Consider the following 7814-nt stretch of genomic DNA (forward strand, 5'->3'; position numbering starts at 1 on the left):
CATGCCCACATATGAATTAACCATGGAAATTAATTATATGAACTACCATGCACGTATAACATGCTCACCCTTAATCTACTCAACATTATAATTGCACATCCACAATGGCAACGACTTTTGGTCCAGACCCAATGTCTTCATTGTGGTTCATTGTTTATATTTGGCATCAGTATGACTATAAAGGCTCCGGCGCTTATTACTTTGCCAAATTGAAATTCATATTAGCGGCACACCGTCAAATATGACATTCGTTATCATTACCACTACTTTGTTTATATACTTTGCTTACAATTTTATCAAAGTACATATGCAAATTATTAGTGTTGATTTTTCAAACCTACATATTAATCATCTATTTTGTTTCAAGGAAATTCAACTATTTCTATTGAGCATTCAACCTCAACTACGAGTTGACGTACATTATCGGAATACTTTATCCGCCAAGCAATGGACCGTTATGCTCGGCATAAGATAAGTAACTATATCTTCCTTATCTTTTACGCTCTTGCAATTAGAGCTACTACCATGCCAATACCATGCTTTTACTACTTCTAAGCATGCCTACAATATATCACACTTGGTATGCTTTTACATGCTTCCATAAACTTTTGAGCATGCCCACAACATTTCGTAGATTTGGCAACACTTTCTAGATCTAACATACTAGATATGCCATGCTTCACATACCGATCTCAATGATCCTTTAGCATATCTACAAAAATGCAAAAATGATATTAGCGTCCACATTACAAGTACATGCTACACACATATGCCATGCTTCTACTTTAATTGCAAAATTAAATAAACATGGGACAATCAAACAAAATATTATTACTTGCTCTATGTGTTTATCGTTTTTCATCGGCAACCAACCGCCAAGTGGTAAGGCAACGCCTCATAATGACAATGACCGCTACGCGGCATTGCAGTCAAGCTTTTCTCCTTCGAGAAAACAGCAAGTGACTAGTTAACACAGCCCACGGCAGCCATTGATCCGGCAGTTAACCCCGACGCTTGGGTACCAAAGATTGGGCTCGCTACCCAACACCCTCTGCTCCGCGCAGCTCCCCTCATCAAACAATTTTCCGACCATCCGGAGGTCTATAGCTAGGAGTGGGGGACTCCTCGCAGGGCCTAGCAGGGGCCCACCTGAAAGGGCAAAAGCGTTCGCTCCAACCAATTCTAGATGGACGACGCACTCGCACTAATTATGCTTGATATACAGCACAAAGCTACGCTTTGGTATCAACCCGCAAGAACACCCTCCTTGACTGGGGACTTCGGGGACTTGTACATACAGCCCAGCATAATTAGCAACGGCCACGCTCATGCCCCAGGGCATCACCATCGAGCTACCCGTTAATGCCTCATGGCAACGACAGGCTTCCGCGTCCGCGCACGTGCCTCAACGGCCCCGCCAGGCTTCCGCGCACGTGCCCCAGCGGCCCCGCCCTGCTTTTGCGCTCGTGCGTTCGCGGCACCGCCAAGCTTTTCGCGCTCGTGCCCCAGCGGCACCGCCAAGCTTTTCGCGCTCGTGCCCCAGCGGCACCGCCGAGCTTTTCGCGCTTGTGCCTCAGCGGTAACCTTTGAGCTTTTGCGCTCGTGCCCCAGCGGCACCGCCGAGCTTTTCGTGCTCGTGCCTCAGCGGTAACCTTTGAGCTTTCGCGCTCGTGCCCCAGCGGCACCGCAGAGCTTTTCGTGCCTCAGCGGTATCCTTTGAGCTTTCGCGCTCGTACCTCAGCGGCACCGCCAGACTCTCGCGCTCGTGCCTCAGCGGCACCGCCAGGCTTTCGCGCTCATGCCTTCCCGGCACCCACGAGCTTCCCGCTCACGCCTTCCCGGCACCCCCGAGCTTCCGCTCATGCCTTCCCGGCACCCCCGAGCTTCCCGCTCATGCCTTCCCGGCACCCACGAGCTTCCCGCTCACGCCTTCCCGGCACCCCCGAGCTTCCGCTCATGCCTTCCCGGCACCCACGAGCTTCCCGCTCACGCCTTCCCGGCACCCCCGAGCTTCCGCTCATGCCTTCCCGGCACCCCCGAGCTTCCTCTCATGCCTTCCCGGCACCCCCGAGCTTCCGCTCATGCCTTCCCGGCACCCACGAGCTTCCCGCTCACGCCTTCCCGGCACCCCCGAGCTTCCGCTCATGCCTTCCCGGCACCCCCGAGCTTCCTCTCATGCCTTCCCGGCACCCCCGAGCTTCCGCTCATGCCTTCCCGGCACCCCCGAGCTTCCCGCTCATGCCTTCCCGGCACCCACGAGCTTCGGCTCATGCCTTCCCGGCAACCCACGAGCTTCCCACTCATGCCTTCCCGGCAATCCCGAGTGTTTCGCTCATGCCTGCCCGGCAATCCTCGAGCTTTACACTCATGTCTACTCGACACACCACACGTTAATGGAACATTGAATTCTTCTACCATTTGTCTCTTGTGACAAATCGAATCCTTTTCACGTTCCATTAATACGAGCGACAACCAAACTAACACAAGCGTTCAAGCATTCAACACTCACGAATTACAAACGCGTACCTCCGCAACGCTCATGCAACTTACATTTATCATATGCAATCCATATGCTCACACGACCGTACGCGTTCTCGAGTTTGTACGTCATAAGCGATCGTACTCGGCGCCATTCCAGTGTATACATCAACATGTATCATGCACCCCGTACGTTCGTATATGCCAACGCATATCAATGCAACTCACATTTGTTGCCCAATGCAACGAGCATTCTACATATGCCTGTTTTTTGTCTTTGTTGTGCAGGTTAACGAGTCCCTTCTTGCTTACAGAGTTCGGGGACTTGTAGGGGCTCCGTACCGCCCGGTTACTTATGCTTGATGACATCGTGATTTGAACTCCCCAACCAAGAAGCTACTCTTACTCGGGGACTTGTTTATACCTACACTAGCAAGCTAGTTCTCTACATCACCAAGCATAAGTAACACCCACATTGGGACATCCACGAGACATGGTGAGGCCCAACCGCTATTTGCATCTTGTAGCCCTATGTTCAAGCTACGCTACGGTATCCAGAAGTGGCAAATCCGTCGCCGGGAAGCCACCTTTCCGGCCTTGCCAAGTTGCCTCCACACTAGGCATTTCTATACTAGAATAGTTGTTACTTGTCCCACATCTAAAACAATGTAAAGGAGATGGCTTCCTTCACCTATAAAAGGAATGCCTCCTCCCACTTAAACAGGATCCAATCCCATTACAACACACTTTGTAATCTTGTCAGGCTGCAAGGCTCGACACACACTAGTTAAGCTTTCAAGTGGACGTAGTCTCCCGCTAAGGCGGGAGGTGAACCACTATACATCTTGTGTTGCTCTCTCTCTCTCTCTTTACTTATCGTTAATTAGATCCCCAACGGATCCAAGCATTAACACATATAGATAAAAATACTAGTTTAGCAACCTACTACATTACTAGTTAATTACTCGTACATATTAAATAGGATTAATTTCAGTTTACCCCCTTGAGGTTTGGGGGTTTCATTTCACCCCTTCTACTTTCAATTTTGAATTTTTACCCCCTAAACTTTCCAATTTCAATCAACCGTGTCCAATTTCTCTTATTCCGTCCAAAGTCAACGTTAACTTTGACTTTTGAGGGGTAAAATGGTCTTTTCAAGAAAAAATATATAAAAAACATTAAAAAAATATTTTTTTTTCGTTTTTTTTTTTTTCTGTTTCTTTTTTTTTTTTTTTTTTTTTTTTTTTTTTTTTTTTTTTTTTTCTGTTTCTTCATTTTTTTTTGTCTTCAACCTATACACCAAAAGTTATAATAGGTTTATAAAAACAAAAAAATATTCTAGGTGGTTGAAAGCCGCTTGCTGGTCTACGATATTTGTGATATATCTCCGATAAAGTGAAGAATTTTAGGATATATCCCCAATAAAGTGAAGAAATATCTGTAAAAAATAATTTTACACTTTATCTAGAAATAAATATCTGTAAAAAAATAATTTTACACACTCGCTGGTTTACGATATTTGTGATATATCTCTGATAAAGTGAAGAATTTTAGGATTTCCTAATAAAGTGAAGAAATATATGTAAAAAATTATTTTACACTTTATCTGTAAATAAATATCAGTATATTCCCAATAAAGTGGAGAGATATCTGTGTAAAATCATTTTTGGTCTACGATATTTGTCATATATCTCCAATAAAGTGAAAAAATTTAGGATATATCCCCAATAAAGTGAACCAATATCTGTAAAAATGATTTTACAATTTATCTGTAAATATCTGTATATCCCCAATAAAGTGAAGAAATATCTGCGTAAAATCATTTTTTACAGATATTTATTTACAGATAGTGTAAAATTATTTTTTACAGATATTTCTTCACTTTATCAGAGATATATCACAAATATCGTAGACCAGCGAGTGTGTAAAATCATTTTTTACAGATATTTATTTCTAGATAAAGTGTAAAATTATTTTTTACAGATATTTCTTCACTTTATTGGGGATATATCTTAAAATTCTTCACTTTATCGGAGATATATCACAAATATCGTAGACCAGCAAGTGGCTTTCAACCACCTAGAGTATTTTTTTTGTTTTTATAAACCTATTATAACTTTTGGTGTATAGGTTGAAGACAAAAAAAATGAAGAAATAGAAAGAAAAAAAAAAAAACGAAGAAACAGAAGAAAAAAAAAACAGAAAAAAAATTATTTTTTTATATTTTTTATCTTGAAAAGACCATTTTACCCCTCAAAAGTCAAAGTTAACGTTGACTTTGGACGGAATAGGAGAAATTGGACACGGTTGATTGAAATTGGAAAGTTTAGGGGGTAAAAATTCAAAATTAAAAGTAGAGGGGGTGAAATGATGACAACCCCAAACCTCAGGGGGGTAAACTGAAATTAATCCTATTAAATATCACAATTCTATTATAAATGTATAATTTTAGAGAGGCTACATTGTAAATAGGTTTATTATAATTACATATAGATAAAAATACTAGTTTAGCAACCTACTACAATACTAGTTAATTACTCGTACATATTAAATATCACAATTCTATTATAAATGTATAATTTTAGAGAGACTACATTGTAAATAGGTTTATTATAGGTTAGTTTGGTATATGTACGTAAAAGTTTCATTCAAAAATATAATTTTATAAATGCAACACCTACTGCTCAACACAGCTCCCCTCATCAAACAAATATTCGGCCAAACGGAGACCTATCTCAGCCTGGGAGTGGGGGACTCCCGGGGGGCCTAGCAAGAGCCCACCCGAAAGGCTTCAAAGCGTTTGCTCAGAACAAATCCATGGTTGACAATGCACTGACGTTAATTATGCTCGACAAGACTAGTAGAAGCAACGCTTCAAAACCGCTAGGTAACTCCCCAACCAAGACAGTCCTCCTTGACTGGGGACTTGAGGGACTTGTACTTACATAAGCATTTGCCTAACCATAATTAGCTATAAAGAGCTACGCTCATACCACTGCCTGCGGTACCAACAACTAGCAAAGGTGTAGCCTACGGAAACACCACCAAGCAAGCTATCATCCGAGCGCTGAGCCCAAGACCATCGCTGACGCGCCGCACCAAGGTCACCTTGCTGAAGCATCAGAAGCTGAGAACTAAAGTGTATCAGTCCCACATTGAAAACAAGAAAAAGATCAGTCTCTCCTTCACCTATAAAAGGTCCACTCCTCTCTCCTCATTAATTACTCATTTACTACTTACCTAACGTTGTTCTGTCAACATAAATACATTGACTAACTTAGGCATCGGAGTAGAGAAGATCGCCAACCGCGGTCTCCCTCTGACGCCCTTCGTATATTATTTGACAGCCAGCAGAAACATCAAGATCTCTAAAAGTAGCGGTACGCCTCGTGGACCAGCGTTAATCGAGATTTGGCTACCGCTGAACTCCAGACATTAACAATATTAATGATAACATTGTCCTTGAAAATGTGTTTTATTGATACAGTTTGATACAACTTGAACAGTTTTGATACACGTTTCATACAGCTTGAAGTGGCGGGCTACGGCCCCGAGGATGATTTGGGACAAAATTAACTGAAATGTATTTTGTTGATACAGTTTAATATAACTATAATACCCGTTTGATACAGCTTGATACACCTTCATGTGACGCCCCGAGTGTAATTTAAGACAAAATTAAGTGAAAATGTTTTTTATTGATATATATACACACACACACACCTTGACATGGTGGGCCCAGGACATAATGGTGATTTAGGATAGAATTGAGTTAAAATGTGTTTTGTTAATATATATCTTGATACACCTTGTCGTGGTGAACCCGGGCCCCAATGAGGATTTAGGACAAAATTGAGTGAAAATTTGTTTTGTTGATACAATTCGGTACAGCTAACGTGACCCTCGTCCTAAGTAGACGGTTTTTATATGGAAGAAGGGTAGTTTAGGTAAGTAAGATTATATATAAGGAATAAAGGGTTTAAAAAGAAATAGGAAAAAAGAGGGATTTAAGAGGAACAATTTTATTTAGAAGGGGTCTTAAAGAAACTACCCCTTTTACATTTCCAAAAAAAAAAAAAAAAAAACTATCCCTTTTAATTTCTGGACTTTAAGAACAAGTTTATATTTGGTGTTTTTCAAAGTTTTAATTTTTTATATTTTGGGGTCAAAACTGATATGCATTAAAAGCCCAAATGGCCGAAGAGTGGCAACAAACGGGCAGCCCAGCCCACAAAGCAAAGCAGAATTCTCATGAAAGTGCAGCCAGCGAACAAAACCCAGCTAGCCAGGAACCTCAGATGGTCCGAGTCCACTAGCATTGTCCAAAAAGGATATAAATATATTTCTACCAAAAAAAACGATAGGATACCCAAATGTATTAACACTAGTGTAGACTCTAGACATGTAAATTAACAATAAAGAAGCTCTCTGGAAGGCTCAAAAGACAAAGCCAATATTGTTACAAAGAGATGAGGTCTTGTCTAGATTTCGACTTTGGGAGTTTGCAGTAGATCTCAACTCCATAACAAATAAAACTTGATAAGAAATGAGTAAGGTGAACATTGAGTTTCAATTTTCAAATGGTACAGTATGTAGGAAAATTAAAATCCCACGTAGCAAAATGATAAAATAAAAATATTAACCTATAAGTAACTTATTTCCAATAGTACTGAGGCATATTGATTTAAAACTCAATATCTAGATACATGTACGGGCCCATTCGCTACAAACATCCTTTTTTAGTCTTACATGGAGGAGGCGAAGCCACATGACCATAATGCCCCTCCGGACTACTATTTATTTGTGACCCGTACCCCCCCCGTTGAGCAGAAACCCAAAACAATTCCTTGTCCTCATAATTGTCCAGGGTGAGCTTCTTAGACAGATAGCCCTTAGACAGTTTGACCTGCCCCGCAAACGATCTAGTCACTTTGTCACTACCAAAATCCATTAGCAGATCCAGCTCGGTCTTCTCTTCAACAACGAGCCAATGACAAAACAATGTTAGTATATATACACACGCCCAAATCCTGTCATATATGATTGTTCGTTAATTAAATAATGTATGATTCATTAATGATGGATATATGGACCAATTACGTACTGGATATTGCAGATGCTGAAAGCCTGGCAAATGCTACTTCGGAGAAGAAGAGTAGCAATAGGAATAATAAGAGACTCGAGTAAACAAGAGCACAGGGTTTGCTGAGAACCATTTTCTATATATCATATACAGGTGCAAGGATAACCTTGCACTTGCCCAGCCACACTAACTGATTATATATAGAAAACTAGGTCGTATATGACGCGCAGAACATGGCAGATATCCCATTCAA

The 7814-nt window shown here is 41.4% G+C and overlaps 1 long non-coding RNA gene across 1 annotated transcript; it reads right to left on the reverse strand.

Moving 5' to 3' along the window:
- Positions 1-7018: 7018 nt before the first annotated feature.
- LOC112201057 lies at positions 7019-7733 on the reverse strand. Its single transcript, XR_002936566.2, has 2 exons — positions 7583-7733; positions 7019-7452 (listed from the first exon to the last, which is right to left on the reverse strand). It is a non-coding gene; the product is annotated as an uncharacterized LOC112201057 (long non-coding RNA).
- Positions 7734-7814: the final 81 nt, after the last annotated feature.

The sequence above is a fragment of the Rosa chinensis genome, chromosome 4 (assembly GCF_002994745.2).
Source record: "Rosa chinensis cultivar Old Blush chromosome 4, RchiOBHm-V2, whole genome shotgun sequence".
Lineage (NCBI taxonomy): Eukaryota > Viridiplantae > Streptophyta > Magnoliopsida > Rosales > Rosaceae > Rosa > Rosa chinensis.